Raw genomic sequence first — 24,842 nt, 5'->3', positions numbered from 1 at the left:
CTCAAAATAGCTTCGACAGTTCTTTGATCAACAAAAGATTTTACATTTATCCTCACCAATAATAACTAAAAAATTATAATGTCCACATGCAATTCTAAAACTGATTTGATTTGCAAAACAACAACAAAATTTCTTAGATTAACATTACCAATTCTCCTCTGCCCCAAATTCATTTGGACTAACATTATTTTCTCCAGTTTCCTGATAAGATGAAAGCTATGCAGTTTGTCCATATGGCTGTGTCCCTTAATAACCCTTGAACTTCTTGGTCACTTTTAAAAAGGCATAGCTTTCAGAGGTGTGAAGCTGCTGCAAATATAATGAAAACAGTTGACTATTGAAAAGAGATCCAAATTATTGCCTCAGCTGAGGGAAAGATCTTTTCCCATTCTCAGAGATAAGAGCCAGCAAATCAGCACACATGTGCTCTGAATGAGCCACAGCAATTTGTCCAGCCAAATAAACTGGGGATGCTAAAGGGAGATAGGCTTGCTGCAAGAGGGAGATTGTCAAGGAATAACAAGAGAACTGGAGGAAACTGGTTGTAACTGTCAGTAGGATGCAATTAGGGGACATAAGGTACAAATCCACGGGAAGAATGACTTTTAAAATGAGGTTCTGCTCACAAAACAACGTCTCTTAAAAATTATAATTGGAGTACAGTACATTAGTTCATCTCTTTATAAGCTCTCCTTGAAAATCCTTTGAAATAAAAAGTGTGAGTCATAGTGTTTCAAAGAAGCAGGAGAATATCTGCCTTTGCACCATACTGTAACACGCAGGAAGGGCTGAAAAAGAATCTGCTTATGGGAACCATGTAGTCAGAATTTGTACCAGGAGAAAGAGCTCTCATCAAATTATAATACTTGACATATTCAGTGATTTAAGGTAGCCTACTCTTCAGCCTCACAACAAAAATTTTTTTTGCTAACAAATCTGTCAGTTGCACTATGTTAGCAAAGTACTAAATACAAACACTTCCGTAAGTATGTGTGTGCATTTCCAGGAACTCTCCCAGCACACAAGAGGTTTGGTGCTGGCAGCCGTGGAGAACATCTGAAGAGAACCACTAGGAATACTTTGGAAGAAGAAGAAACAATGGGTTAAATTAACATAATTTCCTATTCTCATTACAGTCAGTGAAACAAAAGACGAATCAGTGTAGTGCCATTTTTTCCTCTTATTACAGTCATCACAAGGCTGAGGTACCCAGCTTCAGTTTATGTTGGTCTCTAACGTGCTGTCAGTTCTTACAGCCTTTTAATTTTTTTATTATTATTTTAGTTAGGAATCTCACTCCTTCCTTTCAGTAAATGTGGCTGTATTATTCTACACATTTCTTATGCCACCTGGCCAAGTCAACAACACCAAGGTGATGTCTGAGTAGTTAAGTGTCTCATACATAAGGTCTGTGCACATGCAGTACCTGAAAGCACATTGCGTTTCAGCTGCCCCATTCTTTACTTGTTGCTCTTCTGCAGCTTGAGCTGCATTAGTTAGCAGGAGCAGATATTTGGCCTTTCCTAGAATGTTGCCATTTTAAAAATGACATTATTTGCCTCAGTTCAAAACTGATCTATTCTAAAGTTTATTTTCTTCTTGGCTTGAACCTAAAACCTAGGCAACAGAATCCTTTCTTGTGTTTCTTTTCTATGTAAGATAAAGTCAGCCAGTGAAAAGTTACATAGAAACTCTGTTCTCATCTTTGGGGTAAAATTGTGACATGGAAGAAAGTGTAACCAAGCCCAACTCAAAACCTATGCTTCATCATGGACTGCTGCTCACATACCATGCAGGGGAGTCTGTGGTGGCCTGGCTGGTTGAAAATGGGTTCAGTCAGTAGTTCCTCTGGGGTACAAACAAATATTGTTCATTGCAATTTCATTTTTCCATAGTTTAGATTTGCTTCTCTCCAGAACATTTATAGGAACAGAACAGACGCTTCTTGTCTTCCTACAACTGCCAACAGTTTTCCAGTATAACTCATTCAGGGAAGAGGACAAATGAAGCACTTTTCTAACCTCTTCTCTTCATAAGCAAAATACAAAGTCCTCCAAAAAAAGGAAGTCCTCCAAAGCAGCACAGGAAAGAAATGGCATTTGGGAGGAAGAATCTTTCTTCAAGGAGAACCCAAACCAGATTAGGGGCCATGTATCTCACATTATGTCCTTTTTGGTCACACAGCCTTCAGTAAAGAAATATGGTGGTTGGGAAAGGACAAGTAGTCCTGGAAATTAATAAACATCTTAAGCATCAGCAGCAGTTGCCATAGCAAGTACAATATCATAAGTAGCATACAGGTCACTGTGCTCTTTTGATCTGATCATTACTGACAACAGTTTCATCTCGTAATTCTGAAAGCTGTGGGAAATAGTGTTCTTAAAGAAATACCATTAAAAATTTAGCAAGGAGGGTTTTGAAACAAAGAAGAATGGATACTAATGGTGCAGTAATTAAGTAAATCAGAGAAAATGAGAGCTAAAGGGAAAATGACATGCTTAAATGGGTAGAAAAGGAGACAAATTTCAAATTATGTTCACCCACAATTTTAATTGTTCCACTTTTCATTTACTCACCTGGGGGGGATGGGTAGCAGTTGAAATTTATTTAATGGAATGATGAGAAACTGGGCTTCATCTCTTCCTTCCCAGTAGATGTGAGTCTGAGATTATTTCTAAAATTTATTTCTAAGAAAAGAGAACCTTTATTCAGGATGCTAAACATAAAAAGACAGACTAGAGATTCCATTAGCTTTCTAGTGGAAAAAATCCTGTGCCACAACCAAACTGAGTCTGCCTAATTGGGGTCATGATTTGGACAGTCACAGAATGGACTGCTGACTGGAAAAGTGATCTCACTGGTACTGTGTTAGTGGCCCATTAGCACCACAGCCTACAGCAGGATAAGCTCAGTGTAACAAGAGAATATATTCAGTGTTTGATAGGCTCTGATACAGTTTCCTTCAACATGCCTCCCTCACTCTTCCTCACAGGCAGAGTCCCTTTCTGTCCCAGGGGACAAACCACACTTTTCTGCAGGTATAGTAAGAAACATGCACTTACACACAAAGCATGGATGCTGCAACTTGTAAGCACAAAATAACCATGAAAAAGGAGCTCATCAGAATTGCCCGTGTGTTAAGTTCGTCCTCACATTTAAGTTCTGTGTGTGCTGGAGTTAAACAGACTTCAGAGAAGCATGCTCCACCTGCACCCTCTTTCATTCTGTGAGACACTCGTCAACCTTTATATTTCAACCTCATTTGAATCATTCCTGTTCCTCTGCATTCATATCAGGTTTGCTTAATGGAAAAGTATTTTAAATGCAGAGGAGAGAATTATAACTGTTACTCAACCAGAATACAGTTGATTAAATGCAACAAAATAATACCTTGGTATGTTGTGAATAAATGCAGTATTATAGCCACGCATCCCTCAAATCAAAAAATCAAAAACTTGTTACATATTTTTATATTTACTCCATGCAGGTTTCACTTTATTTTCTACTCATTTGGGCTTAACCTTCAACAACATAATACTTACACATTGGAATTCATCCTGCAATGTAGTCACTGTATGTAACAAAATCTTAAAGGTAGGATTCAGTATCAAAACCTGACTTCTAGAAATTGTGTCCTTAGAGGGGAGGGGAGGAGGAAATAAGAAGAATAGAATAGAGCATGGTAGTGGATGATTATTGTTGGAAAAAATATTATATTTTTCCTTTGTTCTGATTTTTGCCACTGTTGAGAAACTCACTGAAAATCAATAAAAATTGTTACTAAATCATAGAGTAGATTTAGAATAATGTAAAAAAACCAGAAATCCAAAATCCGTATGTGTTATTGGTGATTTTCAAAAATGCAAATTATTTAATAGCCTTGGAAAACTATATCAGTAAAATTAGCTTCTCATACAACCTCCTGTGTAATCCTGGGCTGCCCTCCCTCTCCAAGTTTCAAAGCTGAAGGTTTGATTCTGCATGATATACATGCCAACAAAGAGGCCAACACTTTGCAAAAACAATTTTAATGCGATCTCTCCACAGTAAAATAAAACAGATCTCCTTATCCCCTTTTCTTTCTGTAAACAAAGACCAAATCTGCTATGAGATGGGATGAAATTTTCATTTGACTTGATAGTGAATGAGACGGATCTGATGCTACAGCCCTGTTGGTCTTCAAGGCATACACGCAGCACTTAATTTTTCAGCCATAATATATGCATCAAAACCTCAAGTATGATCCTCATTACAAACAGCTCAGGTCATGAGAATGTTGTCCAGCAAGGTGACATGCTCAGAGAAGTTTTTGAATTTAATTCAAAGTTTCACTTTCACAGTTTATGAAAGGATTATTAAAAAAAATAGAGTATCGGTAGGGTAGATTGCTATACTAAAGTAACTAACACAATAGAGTAAAGTTTGTGTTTGCAAACTTAACAGCAGATGAGTACAGAGGAATAGGACAACAGTATTAACACTCATGGAATATCTTTACATCATCTATAATGACATTCATCCCAATGGCCAGCAGCAAACTTGCTTTACATACTGAGTCCTTGATCTGTAATCTGTTTCACTGCACAAAATGATAGCTTGCACTATCTGCTTCTCCTTCTCTATTAACATTTCAAATGGTGCTTGTTCTCTAAGAAAAGAAATATCAAAACCCAAAGAGACCTCTAAAGTCATGGCAGTGACGCTAGCCAGGTCAGGAAAAGATCCAGATATGTTAACATCTTTGGAGGGGCATAATTATGAGAAAAAATGGGGTATGACTGTCTCCTTGCCAAAACACTAGGCACTACTTCTGCATGCCTGCACAAATGCATGTAGAAACTTAGCTCCCCCAAGAAAACATGCCAGTATTCCCTTGGAGAAGTGAAAAAGAGAGAAGTTTCAGGATGGGGAAAAATTTTCACCTTTTCATTGCGATATCCATCCTGTCAGGGCTATTTCTTGTGCAGTCAGGGTAATTCAAACAACTAGTAAAAAAAAATACCATACGAGATATTTTGCTGCTCTTTGTTGGATATTCTCCTTAATATCTTTTCTTGCCTTTGAGCCTCCTTTTCTCCTCATTCTCCATATTCATTCTCTTCTGACTTAAAATTTAAAACATAGAAGATGGGGAAATTTTTCAGCTTGCTGAAGTGAAAAGCATAAATCTTGAGAGTAAGATCCTCAGATGTAAAGGTACCAGAGCTTCTTTACCAGAGCTGTAAATCAGGAACACCCAGTGATGATCTATGGGCAGCCTCCACACTCTCACCTCTTCCATTTGCCTATAGTGCATTTGGGATTGTTTTGGGGTTTTTTTAGGTGTTTTTACTTTTTTTTTTTTTTCAGGGGAGGGGAAGAATGGGATGGGCTGGTAGGCTTGGGGTTTCTTTTTTTGGAATCCTATACTGTTCTAATTTAGCTATTTACTTAAACAGTTAAAGTAGATTAATTATATATGGCAATAGATGCTTAGATGAAGGAATTATGGATAGAGAACTGCCATCATGTTATTTCACTTCTTAAAAATCTACTTGCAGGATACAGACCCGTGGCAAAACAATTACCAGAACATCACAGTACTTAATAATACATTCACTCAAGATGTATGTTGCCCCTGGAATGTGCATGTATGTGTGAGAGAACAGTAGCACTTTTTCACTTTTTTGTTTACAAATATTTAAGCTAGAGATAAGGGTACAGTTGGTAAGTGTCTATCCGAGGCAGTACTGCAAGAGTTTCTGATTTGTGAAAGAGTTGTAAAGAAGAACAAAAGACTTTTAATCTGCTTGAATTCTTGAGTCTGCCAGTCTTTATTCAAAGTCTGTGGACCCCCCTCCCCCCCACTTTGTAGATGATATAAGGATCTAGCCAGACCGAAGAACAAAAAAGCAGCAGAGCACTGTGAATTAGTGTGTGACAAGTAACACAACCTTCAGACCAGAGATTTCACTACCTTCAGGTTACAGCTCAGCAAGAAAAACCTTGCTCTTCACTACATGGCTCATTCGATTACATGATTTTTCGTAGCCAGCTGCAATTAATTTTTCTTCTTAAAGAAATATTTTTATTTTCCATTGACCATATTTTCTTATCATTATTCATTTTCTTTTAACTTCAAAACACATTTCCACTAATCATACAGTTACTCACTGTTTAAGAGGGAAATTCAGTTACAACATTTGTTCATGTTTATCGTTACGCCAACAGTTTTATAATCACCACAGTGGTCTCCATGCTCACCATCAACCATATTATTATTCTATAAATTTTTTTCCTCAGTGCCTGACATCTCTGATTAATAAAATTAAATGGTTGTAGATGGCCTCTAATTTCCCAGCCCATGTCTGGCTTTCCTTTGCAGACATCAATGTATTCAATCTAAATCTTTACGCTCCTCATTCTGTTGTCTTCAGGAGACAGAAGCCATGAGCATCAGAAAGACCATGTTACCTAGTAACTACTTTTTACAGCCAGCCTGAACTGGCAGGGACTGCATCCTCCTTAAACTATATTCCTAATCCTATTGTGAAGGTTTTTCCTGGCAGATGTGCAATTATTGCTCTTTCACTGGGCTTCTCTCATGCAGGGCAAGAGTCCTTACTTTCTGTACGTATTTCCTACTGACCAGTGTCACTAACTGGTAACATCCTTTTTTTCACCTAAAACACATGCTTTCCACCCTAGAGTTTCACATGATGAAACCCAATACATTCTCGTAATTTCCTGCCGCAAGTTGATTACAAATCCCTAGTCAAATATCTTAAAGCATAACATGCTAAAGGTCACATTTACTCAGGTTTAGTTAGTGATATCCTTTTGTACCATTCTAATTTTTTTTCTCTGCTTCTCACACTTCTCCATGACAAGTTCTTTGCACTGTAATAAAGACTTGGGTTCTTCTGACATGTCTGAGGATCTCAGAGTAGTAAGTTTTCATAACGTGTTGGTAGCTGTATAAATTATGTCCTTGATTTCTGTTTGTCTAGAAGACCACTTTTGGATTATACATAAATGCTGAAGAAACAATTTGATTGCCACTTTGCATTCACAGTCAGGTTAATTATTGCCAGAATGCTTACATCATTTTTGTTGCTGTAGAGAACAGGAACAAGTACACCATCTCTTCTCGTTTAAAAATAAATACAGACCATTTTGGAGTACATTATTTTACATGGCCTCTAATTTGATGTTATTATCCCACTCTGAAAATCAGAACATGGAAAGACAGAGATTAAGTGGGGAAAATCTAAGGCAGGACTGAAACGCAGCCCCACATGTGCGTAGAAGGGACTTACTGTGTTTGCAGACTATACAGGTATTTATAGGACAGATGTACCTATGAATGTTTGTGTGTTACTGAGACTTTTATAGTGTTGGAGTCTCAAAAAAAAAAAAAGTAAAAAAGTATTTCTTTGGGCTGCACCATCAAAAATAACACTACCCCACAGCTTTACTAGTGGGTGCTCCTGTGAGTCTTTCTACAGCCCAGAGCAATGCCATTTTTTTCCCAGAACAGTCCACTGTACATGTCTGTTTATTTTAGTTGAAAGAAAACTTTGAGCACATCTCCACATCTGTGTGATCAAGTTCCAGGTTCAGTTACATGCTCTCCCTTTCAACTGTTCTTAACTGTTTCATGCAGATTTCTTTCTGGCTGAATAGTTCATGTTTTTATTTTGTTTAGAGGTGAGCTGTTTGTCAAAATTCAGCAGTGTCATTGCAGCCATTAATGAGTCCCACAAGTCAGGAAAACAAAGACATGTTTTCCCATCAGGGTCCTACTAGAAACTGTGTATGAGAATAACTGAGGCAAGAAGAGTTTGGCACCAACGTGACTTCAAGCTAAAGACCTATCTCAAAAATGTCCGTTCATGATCTTTGATTCAAGAAGTTATATTTTTAGATTGTCAATTATTTCTCCTTCTCTCCTTCCGAATCTAAACTTTAGAATAACAGTGCTACATTTAGCTTGGGACTAGATGATAATAAGTTGAAATTACAACAAATTTTCAAATCAAAGAACGTAGGAAGTTTAGGTTCTAAACAAAATGAGAATCTCTTGATTACAAAGATGCCCTCACAGAGAATGGCAGGACAGCTTGAGTCTTTGTCCAAGATCTTTTACTGGACTGTATTAGCAGGGCTTAAACTAGCATGACTAATACTGTATATATTTACAAATGTTACAGTGTTAACTTTACTTCCACACTGTTAGCACACCATTCCTTTTTCCCCCCAGATGGAGACTACTTGGAACACACTCAGAGTTGTGTGTCATCTTCTTGTGCTTCCCAATTCCCATAGAAAATCCCCAAGGTAAAGGATATATATATATATATATTTTTATTTTTTTTTTTAGGTTCTTTGGGACAGGGCAGCACGGGGAGCCTTCTCTGTCACCAAAGGAGGGTGTTATTTAATTTGAGTTTGTCACTTCTTGCTACCAGGACACCAAAGGACTTCTTAAGGAAAAAACCTGAAAACAATGGAGAGGTGATAGATTATTCTGAATGTTTTGTATCCCAGATATAACCAGCTTTTCCAGAGCAGATTTGAAGATGTAACAGGTTTTCACTGCACAGGGAACAGGGAAAAGAAATATCACAAGTAGAAAAACCTCTTTTCAATGATAAATGACCCGATTTGTTCCTCCCCAGTAACTGTAGCAACTTGGTACAGCTTTGCAAATCTATGTCATTGCTGCTATGAATTGGTTACTTTAAATGGTTCCTCACTTTTCTTAGCACAAGGCATGGCAAATTACCTGTAAGTAATTTTGGGTCAGGTGTACCAATTTTTGGTTTAAAGTTGCAATTATTTTTTCCAGCTTCCACTTCCTGTCATAGCCTTTGCTCAGTTTAAAAAGAGTCAGCACATACAATAATTTGCATTGCAAGGAATATGATACACCAATTTGAGAGAGGATAAATGTTTCAGATCAGATTCTGTTCAGTTTGATTCTCTGCTGATACTTTTACTGTGGTTCTCCAGATCAGACCCTCAGTTTCTGCATTTTGTAGAACTTGGGCAGCCTTTCAATTGTCTGACCTTTCAGTAAGCCATGTTTTCTCCAGAAGCTAAAATTGAAGATAATTTCACTTTATTCAGTATTAATAAACTGTAAACAACATCATTGCCTATTCTTGGCAAAATGCCTGAATTAAATAGGTCTCTTAATGTATCTTCTATCTGTATTAGAGCTATTTAAAAGCAATATGCCAAGTGCGTTGATGATAAAAAGACCCTTTTTTATTTGTTTGTTTTTAAGCTCCATATATCCCCAGTGAATATTTTCCTTAGCATAAGCAGTTGTCAATATGAGCCTTCATATTTACAATACATAAATTACTATCTAGCTTTACAAAGAAACTACTATTTTCCTAAGAAAGATTGTCAACTCTCTCTCTTTAGATGCTAAAATTCCAGGATAAATATTTATGAAGGCAGTGCTTATCTCCACAGTAGTGAAAAATACCCAGTGGACAACCCATGCAACAGAAGTTCTCCTCCACGCTGCTTCTACAGGTCTGATCACTTTTGGAAAAGATCAATTATTATTTATATAGATGCCCAGGAGAATTTTATTTTTTTTCAACTGAACAGATGTTAGCTAGAAAACTTGGAAGAAATTCATATCAAATCTTTGTATTAAGTTAACGTTCACTGTAAAAACAGACAACAGTAGTCAGTAACTGCTCTTGTTATTTTAGACAGACCATCTATAATCAGTGATTAAGTTCATTTATTACATACAGGTCTGTAATCAGCAGACAGATTTGTATATGGTCAAGTCCTGAATCTAACATCCTGTGCATATTTTAACTTGAACTCTGACCTTCTGTTGCCAGTTTCTCCTGTTTGAACCAAGTAGCCACTACTACTTTTATTTCAAAACTTAATTAAATTTACGCTAAGAAGAAAAATGCTCAGGATTTAAAAAATAAGTCCCAAAGAATCCTACTTGGCTATACTAAAAGTATTACGCTATACCATAGTTATTTAATACCATTACTGCTATATGTATTTATGTAGAGTCTAAACCAAAGGATCTCCAAGTAACTGAGAACCCATATCAAGACAACATCATAGGTTCATGTTGGGGCACCTAGTCACTTTTCTTACTATGCTTAAGCTTGCCACTGACATGTCCAAGGATGAGCTGAAATAACAAAACAGAGAGATTCAATTCTGAAGCACAGATAAGTCTCTTTTCCCACTTGGTTAATAGAACTATCTCAGGAGTGAATTTTCTGTTATATATTTATCAGGTATTTTGAGCAGAATTGCCAAGCTTGTATCCTGCTATATCACGGAGGAAGAAAGAACCACAAAAATTAAGACTAAGTACCAATAACTAGAAAATATTCTATCTAAAGAGTAACAGGTGTCTCCTTCCCAATTTTAGATGGCTCTACCAAAAAAACAACCATTTACCAATCTGGAGTCTAACAATGTAAACTCTGGAGAACAAAAATGTCATTTCAGCCCTCTTGTGTCTGTAGAGGGGAAACCTTTCTGAAACTCTGGGAGCACTTCACTGCTTAAAAGCTGAGCTTCAATCACTGCTTATAAACTTTGGGTTTCCAGATGTTAACTCTGGAGGACCTGAGTCTGTTTGTACAGCACGTGGAGTACACTGAAGATAGGCAGGGTTCTTCCTACAGTGCAGTCACATTGTTAAGTAATGAAATACTTGTTTGCATCTTTACTCAATAAAATTCCATATAAATATAGGTGCTGATAATGTAACATTATTTATGGATAACAGCTGTCGTATTTCCCAGCTGTTTCCTTGTTGCCTGCTATAACATATGTTAATTTAAACTTTCACCAAATGCCATGGATTGTTTGCAGTGCTCCAGCTGCAGCTTGGCAAATTTTTTCTTTAGGTTTCGGTTGGCTCTGGAAACGATTACACAGACAGCCCATAACAACATAAACAAGTCTTGTGTGGCTGCTGAGCTGTTCGCTAACTCAGCTAAGTGACTGATTGCTGGAAGAAGCAAAAAATGGATATGAAGTATCTCACTTATCTTCATTTTCTGAGGTATTTTTGGATGTTGTTACTAGAGAAACTGCAGGGGACACTGGAGTCAAAGAAATCTTTAAGAAAAAAATGCATCACACACAACGTTGTTTTTTTTATTATTTCCTCAATGATCATAAAGTAAAATAAGTTAAATCTACATTTCTAGATAAATCATATTCCAAACAGGATCTCAAGTGAGGTCCTCACTTTGCAAAGGCAACTGCAAAAATATTAATTGACTTAACATAGCAGGACTGGGTTTTGTGTGACAAACTTTACAATCCATAAAAAGTTGCCATATAAGATGAAGAGAAGAAAAAAAATAGTACAAACTGAGTATCACAGTCTGTGCACAACTTTCAATGCACTGCATTGCACAGTAGGAAAAAAAACCCATGTAGCAATGAATAGTCTAAATTGGAAAACTGAAGGTGGAGAAGAAAACAGAGAGTAAGATTGACAGGACTAGTCAGGCATGATGGGTTTCTTTCTCATGGGAAACTTTCAATCAGAATAAATACCATCTACATGCTGAAGACAAAGGCTGATACAGAGGGGAGGCTCTGATTTCTCGTACAACAGCTTATGCCATCTCTTCTCTACTGTGCTGCCTCTTCCACAGTGGGACACTGGCATTTCTTTGAAACACACGAACAGTAAAAACACCTCCTGCTTTCTTTTTCCCCTATGTTGCCATCAGTTTTCAGAGATGATATTTAAACTGCGCTAAAGGTCAGCCTTGGCAGACAGAACAACTTATATCTGCTTTTCAGAGCAGGGTAAGGATCAATATACAGAAATGGAACTTATACTTGTGTAAGCGTACAAATGATAAGATGATGCCAGCAAGCACAATACAAATATTGATCAATTTAAATATGTGAGTAAATGGAAAAGGAGAAAACATCATCTGTGGTGACAAACTGACAAAGAGGCTGGCAGCAAATAAAATGGATGGTGAGGTGGGAAATCATTCCTTTCTTATTTATTCTTCCTTAAATTCACTTTGTATTACCTCTCTGCCTTTTCATCCTGTTTTCAAATCACATTTTAAACTTATCACAGAAAAATTTCTCAATATATGGAATATAAAGTTATAGATTATTATGATGTAGAGCCTCTGTAGAAGTAAAGCATAACAGAGAAACAAAATTCATATGTTAATTATACTAGAATCAAAATATTTTCTGTAACAAATAAGAAAGTTGAAGATCAAAGTTGTTGTGCTGTGTTGTGCTGTGCTACAATTCGCCGCAGCCTGGCATTATATAATTTAACTAATAGCTGTAGAAAAAAAGACAGCTACTATATGCATAAGAGGCTTCCATTTCAATTTGGGCAAAACAATGCAGTTTTATATGCTGTAGGTCTCCAACTTTTTCCTGTGTAGGTGGCTTCGTGTCACTGACAGAGTTACAGAGACCAGCCTGTGGGACTGGCTATGAAAAGTAGCATGTGTCTGCACTACAGCCAGGGACCAAACGTTCCCCATGCCCTCACGTCAGATTGGAATGCTCCTCCACTCACTAAAATATTCTGTGGCATTTTATCTTTTCTTCCGTAAGGATGTTTGCTCTGAATAATTCAGTGTTGACCAACAAAGAGAGGGTCAGTATCTTTCCACAGGGTTACAGACCTCTCCTATGAGAACAGTTCCACAAGTGCTACTGAACTGCTCTAAAGTAAAAGCCTTCCCTTCAGCACTGTACGCAGAGACCAGAGCACTTAATCCTTCCTTTTCAGCAGCACTCCTCTGCCAAAAGTTGCTGAATTAGAGAAGGCTTCTAGCTTGTTGATATTCTGCCAACTGACACAAAAATTAAATTTCACCCAGTTGAATCAGCTTCGTTTAGTCAAGGGCCATTTAACATTTTTTTTTTTTAAAGCTTGATTTCACCACCACAGTTAAATGCAACAGCTTATCTCTGATAGAGTTACCATATCCTTAATATTGACTTAATCCCTGAGCACAAAGCTTAAGGAATGGATACTATTGAACAGTGATTCCACAAAACGATGGTGCAGGAAACTTATTACAAAATTCCTTTTTTTTTTGTTTTGTTTTGTTTTTAATCCTTCCATCCTGAAGGCCAAGACTGCTCAAATACCATCTTAACCTTCCCCTAGAAGCTTAAGAACTCAGAAGAACTGGCTTTAAAAAAACCAAGCAGTTCTGCCCTGTGGCACATACAGATTCACGTGATTTTGCACATTCATATTCCTCTCTGCAAGCACAATATACAATTCCCTTGAAAGTCCAAAGACCTTTTCTGAAACCTTGCTCTTAGTCTACATGTAGCAGTGTAAGTGGAAAGAACCCAAAAGACTTCAGATCAAATACAGAAGGTACAGAGCTTTACTGTGGTGAAAGGGGATACAATATTCGGTAGTTGTTTTGAATTTATCTTCATGATAGATTTTCAATAGCACAGCATCAGATGAGTTGATGTTAAGGTGCTGCCTACATAAAGTGATGAGGAGATCCTTAATCACCTTTTCCATAGAATTATGAGCTGCACTTTGAAGTATAAAGTAAAGCTGCAAATTCCCTCCACTTTTCCCACTTTTAAGCTGTAACATCTGAATTTTCCATTAGTGAAAGCAGCTAGGGAAAAATTCTAGCAAACTCCAAGTAGTATTTGAAGTTTCCTCACTTCTAGATGTTGAGACTTTCAAGCCAAATATCAAAAACAAGGAGACGTATTGCCTCCCATTTCATACAAATTTGTTTCTGCTTCAGTGTTGAACTTTGTATTCATGATTACTGGATTCATGTCCACAATAAAAATATTACAGCTAGTAGAACAAATAATGTAACCGAAAATGAGGTGCAGCATGTAACTTCTCTCAAAACTGACTTCTCGCTGTAGATAGTAAATTTAGGCTGAATCCAAGCACCTTATTTGCTCCCAGATAAGCATACTTTAATAGGTAAAGGCTTCTTTCCAGATTACTCAGGTCCAATGTTACAGCACCCTTTACCAAACAAAATGGAAAAGAGGTGAGATTTTGTTGATACTATCAGTAATGAGATAAAGATGTAGGACAAGAAAAAGAGTTTGCTTCCACTAGTATCCACAGTAGAGGATTTAAAGAACTGGGTGCTACCCTCACAGAACAAGCCAAATCTTCATAGTGCTCCTCCTACAGGTCAGATTGTTTCATTAGAGTAATATGTAAAATCTCAATGGAATTGTTTAACATTCAGCTACTTTATCAAAATAGCTTATATACAAGCACAATGCAAGCATGGAAATGTTCATATGATAAATTATTCCAAGAAATAATTTATTTTCAAATGGATTATGCTAAAATCACTTAAGTAACCTCACTATGTCTTTAAGGCTCCAGTCTACGGTATGGGTTTCAGAAATATGCCATAAGTACAGACTTATTCTAAGATCACATTTTGACATAACAATCAGGCATCAGCACATTAATACAATGTAGACCTCTTTATCAGACCATCAATATTAAATTGAGAGGCAAAAAAGAAATCTCTGACAGGGTTTAAAAGAAAGTGTGTGAATGGGGAGGGAAGAATATCTGAAGGAGTGTGTTATTTGCATTATAAAAGAATTAAGAATTTTTGTGAAAGCAGCAGGTGAATTTGCTTGGGTGGGGCTGGGTGGGGGTGGTGGTGTCAAAGCCAGCTCCACCTGAAATCCTTTTATTGAAAACCTTTAAGGTATTTCACAAAATAGTGGTGGACAGAGCTGTCTACCATGGTTATGTTTGGAATAGTTCTTATTCATGTAACAGAAACAAAGAGAGATACCTGACCACCAGAGCTAGTTCCATGTGATGATCCTGCCCTACATCTACCAAACCTTCTACAACTTGCTGGTCTTGCAGGTTATAAACAATATATGACTTTTGTCTGTCAAAACTGAACCACGTCTCCTTCTGAACTGCCTCTGTAACAGGCTCAGACAGTAAATTCTGGTCGCTGGCATCACCGTCAAGAGTGCTGCAACTCTCTCCTAGCATGCATCATCAAAGCCAGGGACAGGGACCTCTCTACACCTGCCACTATCTGCTGGGGCCTTTCAATTCAGCCAGTGAAGCTGCTTAAGGATGCATCACTGACAACGGCGATCAGATCCCTGCAACCAATGGGCCCATTGGCCATATGTTTATGCTGAGGTTGCTGCATGTTTCAGTATATTTCAATATTGATTGTGGATGTACCATTTGCTAGTGAAAAGAACACTTTGTCTTCCTTTCCTTTTTTAAGCAACCTCTCACTGCCACCACTTACTAGGTTCATGTAAAGCAAGGGCTTCACTTTTTGTTCCTAACTGGCTGATTGCTTGGGACTCAGAATGGGAGAATAAGAATAAAGTGGAGAAAAAAGCGCCATCAGTTTGCTGAGGATACCTCATTCTTTTTATTTTTTTTTTCATCTCCAGAAACCATCTGTGTTAAAAGCTGGGTGAATATCTGGGCTTGAATCTCCAATATCTATTTGACCATCTGATCATTCAAGAGGTGACCTGCCAGACTGCAGAGCCTTCTATATCTGGCAAGTGAATTATTTCCTCTTATTCCTTGCAGCCTCACATGGACTGACATGCCCACATATGTTATGAAAAAAAACTTCATTTGGTTCTTTGGCTCAGGGTATGCTCAGGATACAAACCACAGTGGCCTTACTGTTGAATGTCGCAGCCTGGTGCCGGACATCACAGGTGCACCTTGCCTTCTGCACTGGCAGTTAGTTTCTGGTAAGCAATAGCTAATAGAAAACACAAATATCACAGCTCCAGCTAGATACAAATCTACTTCGATTTTTTTAAAAAAAATCTTAATTTCAGCAGTAGTTGAAGAGTGGAATGAGACTTGCCATTAAGACAGACATTTCCCATTGTAAAAGCAGAACTTTTTGCCAAAGAACCTAAAGTTTTGCTCCCATGCTTAAGGGCACTCCCGAGCAGCACACTTTTGCTCACTGTATCTCTCCAATCTTTATAGCTGCAGAAGATGCCTCTTACGATTGCAATCTCTTTTTTGGGCACCAACACAGTCACTAGATTACTGTGATGAGTACCTGACAACATATATAATAAATAAGCCTAAACTAATCTTTTCATCATGGAAATGAAGGTGTTGGCTTAGTACTTCCTTGATCAAGATAGTCTTTTTCTAGCTTTAAAACCGCTGACAAAAGCTCTCAACAGTTTGGAGCCATGTCATTTATATAAGGAGACTGAGCCCTTTGTGTAATGCCTCTTCCAAAGCTTTGGCAGCCAAGAGCAGTTCTGCTCTGTCGGCACTCTTGCCTGGGTCCGAGACTTTTCCCTACTCCCAATAACCTGCTGCACTGGTGTCTCTGGCCAGTTTGGCCGGTCAGCCCTGCATCAAAGCTTATACCCAGCTTTCACATATGTTCTTTGTTTTCTTCCTTTTGTGGGAGGGAGGCAAAGGCAATAATTTGATGATGCACTAAAAAGATGAAAGAAAGCTAAATCCTCACACTGAATCTGTATGTCAAGTCACATACTCAAATTCTGCCGAGCCCTGCCCTCTCCTTGGTAGGAAACCAATAATTAAAAAAAAATTAAAAATCAAACAGCCTTAAAGGTAAGAAAGAATAGAGAAAAACTTTAAAACTTCATAAAGATTTTTTTCCAAAATATAATGATCATAAAGATACAGATCACTTATATTATGCAAAATCATTTAAAAAAAATTAAAATACCCATGCTGGCTCAGCTCTAAGGGTGCTTATTTTAAGTAACAGATATCTAGAAAAGAGCCAAACAGGACACACTTCCCCTCTTCTAGTATGTGGAGATACTTAATGTGGGCACTTTTGAGCCATGAGTAGTGTCCTCATATTAAAGGACCATGTCCATCTCTTTGCCCGATCACTCGATGAATGGAGGAATGCTTTTAACAGCCACCACACCATGTGGAGAAGAGCTCCACGGTTAATTTCATACTGAAGAAAAACCTCAGCTTAGACTAAGCAAGAACGAGCATCAGTAATCTTGCATGGCAAAACAGTGATTCAGATCAGAGTCCACAAATAATGTCAAAAGAAGGAATAAGACATTGTTTATCAAACATGAGAAAACAAACATCAAATAAAATGTATCAGGACAGCAATCAGCTACCTAAGATAGGCATGTTCTAATGGAATCTAAAAACATATTTGCTTTGAAAAATAAATTGAATTAATACTAAAACATGTGCTATACAGCCTGCCCTATGCAACCAACAAGAATTTGGTACAGAACATCTGAACTGTTCTGTGACTTTCAGCAGAAAGTACAAATACACCTTTGTAAAGTCCAAGTTGCAACGCATTTATTTTTCAGCTTACTTTCTTTTTTAGGGGTTTGAAGGGGCCCGTTGAATCTGGCAAATCAACAAACAGTTATGGGACTGGTGCCACAGCCAGGGGTTCGGCCACTTAGACCACAGGACTCGCTTTGAGAAACCTGGTCTACTGGGGGCTGACTGGGTCCATCTGTCAGAGAAGGGGAAGAGCATCTTTGGTCATAGGCTTGCCAATATGGGGAAGAGGCCTTTAAACTAAAGTTGCCGGGGAGAGGGAAACCTCAATCCGTCCCACTCCTACTGGTTTGATTCCAGTGCCAGTAATAGATGCCCAGAGCCTGGAGAGGGATCACAGGCCAGAAGGAGAGCACCTGAAGAGCAGCACAAAGGAATGCTAGCCAGCAAGTCAGCTTCATTGGGAGCCCAGCTTAAATGCCTCTATGCAAACGCACATAGCATGGGGAATAAACAAGAGGAGTTAGAGACGTGTGCACACTTGCAGGGCTATGGTCTTATTGGCATCACAGAGACATGACGATACGGCTTCTATGACTGGAGTGTTGGGATGGAAAGATACAGGCTCTTTAGGAAGGACAGGCAGGGGAGACAAGGAGGGAGTGTCACCCTCTATGTCAGTGACCAGCTGGAGTGCATGGAGCTCCACCTAGGGATGGATGAGGAGCTGACTGAGAGCCTCTGGGTCAGGATTAAAGGGAGGGCAGGGACAGGTGACATTATAGTGGGGGTCTGCTACAGGCCACCTGACCAGGAAGACCAAGCAGATGAGGCCCTCTTATAGACAGATAGAAGCAGCCCCATGTTCACAAGCCCTGGTCCTCATGGGGGACTTCTACCACCCCGATATCTCTTGGAGGGACAACACGGCAGGGCATAAGCAATCCAGGAGGTTCCTGGAATGCATTGATAACAGCTTCCTTCTCCAAGTGATAGAGGAGCCAATGAGAAGAGGTGCTAGGCTGGACCTTGTTCTCACCAACAAGGAGGGGCTGGTGGGCAATGTGAAGCTCAAGGGCAGCCTTGGCTGCAGTGACCGTGAAATGGTGGAGTTCAAGATCCTTAGGGCAGCAAGAAGGGTGGACAGCAAGCTCAGTACCCTGGACTTCAGGAGAGCAGACTTTGGCCTCTTCAGCAACCTGCTTGGTAGAGTACCATGGGATACAGCCCTAGAGGGAAGAGGGGCCCAAGAAAGTTGGTTAATATTCAAGGATCACATCTCCCAAGCTCAGGAGTGATACATCCCAACAAAGAGGGAGTCAGGCACCACCAGGAGGCCCGCGTGGATGAACAAGGAGCTCCTGGACAAACTCAAACACAAAAAAGAAGCCTACAGAAGGTGGAAGCAAGGATAGGTAGCCTGGGAGAAATACAGAGAAATTGTCTAAGCAGCCAGGGATCAGGTTAGGAAAGCTAAAGTCCTGATAGAATTAAATCTGGCCAGGGGTGTCAAGGACAACAAGAAAAGCTTCTATAGGTATGTCAGTGATAAAAGGAAGACTAGGGAAAATGTGGGCCCTCTCCAGGAGGAAATGGGAGTCCTGGTTACCTGGGACATGGAGAAGGCTGAAATGCTGAATGACTTTTTTGCCTCAGTCTTCACCAGCAAGTGCTCCAGCCACACCACCCAAGAAGCAGAAGACGCAGGCAGGGACTGGGAGAATGAAGAACCACCCACTGTAGGAGAAGATCAAGACCATCTAAGGAACCTGAAGGTGCACAAGTCCATGGGACCTGATAAGATGCATCCCTGGGTCCTGAAGGAACTGATGGATGAAGTGGCTAAGCCACTCTCCATCATATTTGGGAAGTCGTGGCAGTCTCAGGAAATTCCCACTGACTGGAAAAGGGGAAACATAACCCCCATTTTCAAAAAGGGAAAAAAGGAAGACCTGGGGAACTACAGGCCAGTCAGTATCACCTCTGTGCCTGGCAAGATCATGGAGCAGACCCTCCTGGAAACCTTGCTAGGGCACATGGAAAACAAGGAGGTGATTGGTGACAGCCAACATGGCTTCACTAAGGGCAAATCATGCCTGACAAATTTGATGGCCTTCTACAATGGGGTTACAGCATTGCTGGATAAGGCAAGAGCAATGAACATCATCTACCTGGACTTGTGCAAAGCATTTGACACTGTCCCACATGACATGCTTGTCTCTAAATTGGAGAGGCATGGATTTGACAGATGGACCACTCAATGGATAAGGAATTGGCTGGATGGTCGCACTCAAAGAGTTTCAGTCAATGGCTCAATATCTGAGTGGAGACCAATGATGAGTGGCATTCCTCAAGGGTCAGTATTGGGACCAGCACTGTTTAACATCTTTGTTGGCAACATGGACAGTGGGATTGAGTGCACCCTCAGCAAGCGTGCTGACAACACCAAGCTGTGTGGTGCAGTTGACACGCTGGAGGGAAGGGATGCCATTCAGAGGGACCTTGACAGGCTTGAGAGGTGGGCCTGTGCAAAATTCATGAAGTTCAACAAACCCAAGTGCAAGGTCCTGAACATGAGTTGGGGCAATCCCAAGCACAAACAAAGGCTGGGCAATGAGTGGATTGACAGCAGCCCTGCAGAGGAGGACTTGGGAGTATTAGGGGATGCAATACTGAATATGAGCCAGGAATGTGTGCTCACAGCCCAGAAAGCCAACCATATCCTGGGCTGCATCAAAAGAAGTGTGACCAGCAGGTCAAGGGACGTGATTCTTCCCCTCTTCTCTGCTCTTGTGAGACCCCATCTGGAGTACTGTGTTCAGCTCCAGGGCCCCCAACGTAAGAAAGACATGGACCTCCAGAGGAGGGCCATGGAAATGACCAGAGGGCTGGAGCACCTCCCACCTATGAGGACAGGCTGAGAGAGTTGAGGTTGTTCAGCCTGGAGAAGAGAAGGCTCCAGGGACACCTTATAGCAGCCTGCCAGTACATAAAGGGGGCCTGCAGGAAAGATGGGGAGGGACTCTTTATCAGGAAGTGTAGTGACAGGATGAGGGGCAATGGCTTTAAACTGAAAGAGGGTAGATTTAGATTAGATGTGTGGAAGAAGTTACCCACTGTGAGAGTGGTAAGGCCCTGGAACATGTTGCCCAGAGAGGCTGTGGATGCCCCCTCCCTGGAAGTGTTCAAGGCCAGGTTGGATGGGGCTTTGAGCAACCTGCTCTAGTGGAATGTGTCCCTGCCCATGGCTGGAGGGTTGGAACTAGATAGTCTTTATTGTCCCTTCCAACCCAAACCATTCTATGATTCTTTGTAGAAATACCTTCTCTACAGGTAAGAAATACCGTCATCTCCAAAAATCCCTTTACAACTTGCCATAAACAAACAAAGTTTCAGGACTAATACCTCAGCCCATTTTTCCAGAAAACTCTTGTGTTGACTATATCATTCAACAAGCCTGACAGCTCCTGGAAGCAGCTTATTCTTTTTCCCTCCTAAATGATTTGAGTTCAAATAATTTTAATATTTGTGAGTCTCATCTAGGAACTATTAATGGATAAACAAGTAATTGCTCTTAAGCCATCTTGATAAAAACCCCCTAATCTCACATGAATGCAACAGACAATGCACAGATATAGTATAAATGCAAAATTGCACTAAAAGCATGCTACAATTCTCCTCAATGGCCACAGTTGGTCTCCTCTTGCGAGCAACTGCAAAGGACCTAAGCACACAGAGCTGGTTGTGCTCCCTCCCATCAGGTCTTCTCCTGTGGCCAAGTGGTCACTTGCCCCACAACCACCCTACAATATCAGGTATTTTCAGGCTACCAGTGACTTCTGCAAGCTCCTGCTCTGACCCAACTGATGTCAACAGATTACTACCAAAGAGTCTTGTCCAGAAGTTTCACTCCCCATGAACTCTGTAAAGCTGCCTGGTGTTTGAAAATGCCTGAATAATTAATTAACTCCTTGAGCTTACAGTAAGGTGCACCTTATAAAAACATTGGCTGACACAATCCTCTTCCTTGTGTCTCTGTAGGTGGTTTCTTATGTTGACTGAAAGTCAATCCAATATTAAACTATACCCCAAGATTAGATTTTTCCATACTAAATAATTGAGGTTAAATCAAATGACTGCTCCTTTATTGCTCTTGGGATATTCCAGTTACTTTCTTTTTAGAGGTTAGCAGCAATCTGTGTTAGCTCAGAAGTAAAAAGCAGGATGACAACTGCATCTGGCATCTAAGGAGACATTATACAGGCAAGCAGCAGGATAAAGCAGGTAAATTTACTTCTGACTTCTGTATTGGTGTCCATGGGGATAAACGCAGAAATCATGATCCACTGACTCATCAGAAAACACTAGATGGCTTAGATCTAAGGAAGAAATAAACGGATAGCATCCCAAAAGGACAGAAGAAATAAGTGTAAAAGCTGGTCCAAGCTCCAGATGTAACCTAATCTTTTACTTAAAGAGAAAGGCCCCCCAAATGCTTGAGCAAATATCCAAACACTAACCATAAAATGAAGTATGTTACTAAAACCTTGTGTATAACTGCTTTTGACATTTTCCAGTGTAAATCTCCTCCTGTTGTTCCCAACAGCACTCCGAGCAGAAGGTCTAAAGGGTTAAATTCCAAAGCAATGATTCATATTCCTGTATAATGAATTTAAACACTGAGTTTGGTTACTTCTAAAGTGTTGTCCCTAGGTTAGCAGCACATTATGACTATTTATTTCAGTGTTCTTTTGTGTTTTTCCTTTTAACACTGTATGTAAAACAGAGGTTTTGAGGATGAATTATTTAGCGCTCTGCAGAAAATGCGCTTTAAAATCTTCTTCTTGGGGACACTGAATGTGTTTATTATCCTGGAAAAATTCAGATCCAGCATCTATTGTCCTGTGTGTTTTACTGTCTAATGATGAGAGCGCCTGTGGGACTTGTTTACAGCAGGGCTTTCTGGATTTTTTTTGTTTTGTTTTGTTTATTTCACTCAGAAAGAAAATAGAAAATTGAAAAACATTATTAATATTTGAATGGAACAACTTATGAGTTTTTGACAACTTGCTGATTAATTCAGGTGGTTTCCAAATTGCCCTCCTTAAGAGAACTGCAGCATTACAAAACAAAAGTTAAGGCAATGAGGAAAAAAGTGTTTGTGGTTTTGTTTTTTTGTTTTTTTTTTTTCCCCATGCTGCCTATAATCTTATTGTATAGTTTGACTGCTTTGGGACAGGAGTCCTGGCTCACTTCCTGAAGCATCCTATCTTTCTAGTTCTTGTCTAGGAAAATATAGTAAAGACTAAATCCACAGAAGAAACAGGTGGAGGCTGTACTTCACAGGAATGAAATGCTAATTTCAAGAATGAATACACATATGCAAAGGAGAAATGCAATGGTCTCTTACACATTGGTTAGGAGCAGATTTTTGATTTCTCACTGAAACCAAAAGAAAGGTCATGCTTTCAGAAAATTACACTTTGCATGATTTTACCCCTCAAAATATAAGGGAGGGCAGGGTGCTTTGTATTTTTCAGAGGCAGAGGCATGCTTTCCTAATGAGGAGGGAAGCAATAGTTGCTTTTCTTTTCCCTCTCCTTATCTCCACGCAGGTGCAGTGACCATAGGGCACTAGGGGGAGGTGAGGAGAAGAGCGCAGAATGGTCCCAGGTCTTGTACCACAACAGAGTGGGATCCAGCCAACTGCTTGCCAAAGCAAGAGGATGCTTGTGCCTATATGAAGCCCTGTCAGCTTCATGTTTCATCTTTCAAATTGTCTTTGTTTTTCTAAATCATACTGGACACCTTTCAGTAGTGTTTATGTGAAGAATACCACAAGAATTTTGAGAGGAATTTGTTAAGTGTCTTGCAAATTGAGCCAAACATCTGCAGAGCTAAAAACATTTGAACGTTACAAATGAATCCAGACTCTTTAAGACACACCAGGGCCCTAGCACACTCCAGGGCCTTCAATGCTTAACCTCTGTTCCACTTGCTGTAATGATTTTGGAGAAGATGACAAGATCCAGAAATCAAACCACTAAAAAAAATATCCACAGAGGGAAGAAGTTTTAAGAAGTTCTGTAGGTTACAGTTGCCAGGGAAACCACTTTGCAGCAGCCATATGGTCAGAAAATCTATTTTCTTTGTTCTCTGGGGGAAAAAGATGTATTTTGGTGCAGAGTGAAAAAAAAAAACCCCACAAAAGTTGCAGAGCAAAATATTTGCAGATATACTTAATCACTAATGAGAGAAGATAAACGACTTGCCAAACTGAGCTACAGAAATCCAGCACTAACTAAAATATTAATATAGGAGTTGTGAGTTCCTTTCTGCTTTATGTTAGTACTTCAAAATGAGGAGCTTCCCTTAGTATCAAAGCTCTTTACTGTAGATGTGAACTCTATAGACTGAAAGATGAGCCCAGCATTGGCTTTAATTTTCTTTGCCACCGTTTTTCTTGTTGCCCTGTGCTTTCAGCATGGGTTCTGCTGCTCTAGTAGGGACCATGGTCTATACATGTGCCCTTTTAAAACATTTGCCTTTCAACCTTCCATATTACCAGGTTTAAGCAGAAAATTGAGGGAAGGGTTGGGGGGGACCTGCTGCTGCAGCTTATATTTCCAGACCAGCATATGGCTGTCTGCATCCTCGCCAGCAATGAAGCTGACAGTGGCAAGGGGCTCTGGCACCTGCCTCTGGGCCTGGTCCCAGACAGGGAGGCCACATTTAAGCTTGCAAAACTGCACCGCAACAAACTTTCCCTGTGCAGTGTTGCAAAGGGACCCCAGAGTCCCTCACAACTCTGCAGAAAGAGGTGATGAACCTGTTCAGTTTGTTCTTTGCTCATAAATAAAAATAATATATTGTTTGACTGGATCTCTTTCAGCTCACAAAGGGTTTCCCAGTGGAACTATTTTCAACACTATCCATGATAAGATGTTTAGAAGAGATGTTTAGTTCTCTAATACTAATAGCCTGGGGGAGGGAGGGAGGGGGTATATATATATATCTTTGAAAATAAATAATCTGCAAAATGGCAAAGATGCAAATAATCTGGCTTTAGTCTGACCATGACTATTCAGTCCCACTTTTCAGAAACAGATTTCCTGTCTGTTCAAACTATTTGCTTTAGTCTTATAGCAGTATCAACAGAAATGTTAATGATAACCAACCAAATAGTTTCTGCTCATTATAAATAATGGATATTTACCCACTCTAAATAGTGCTACATAGATGTTCTCCAAAAATAGGCTTAATTTTAATACACGCACAGTCACAACTTACGTTTTAAATCAGAGTCTACACTGACCTCAGTGGTGTCACAGATCTGCCAAAGAAAAGTCCAAGGTGAAAACAAACGCAGACTGTACCCAAGACCTATTTCTGATTCTCTGTTTGCCCCTGTGCCAGGCAGCAATAAATCAAATCCTAACTTTCTTATAAAGATGATGACTCTGGGATTTACTGTATCAGTAATGTAATGTCAGTCTCCTCTTCTCAAACAGGGTTTTTGGTGTGCTACTGAGACACATTTTTCAGCGAAAGTGATAAAAGGTATGTGAAT

The sequence above is a fragment of the Buteo buteo genome, chromosome 5, assembly GCF_964188355.1.
Source record: "Buteo buteo chromosome 5, bButBut1.hap1.1, whole genome shotgun sequence".
NCBI classification, from domain to species: domain Eukaryota; kingdom Metazoa; phylum Chordata; class Aves; order Accipitriformes; family Accipitridae; genus Buteo; species Buteo buteo.
This window is presented reverse-complemented; position numbering follows the sequence as displayed.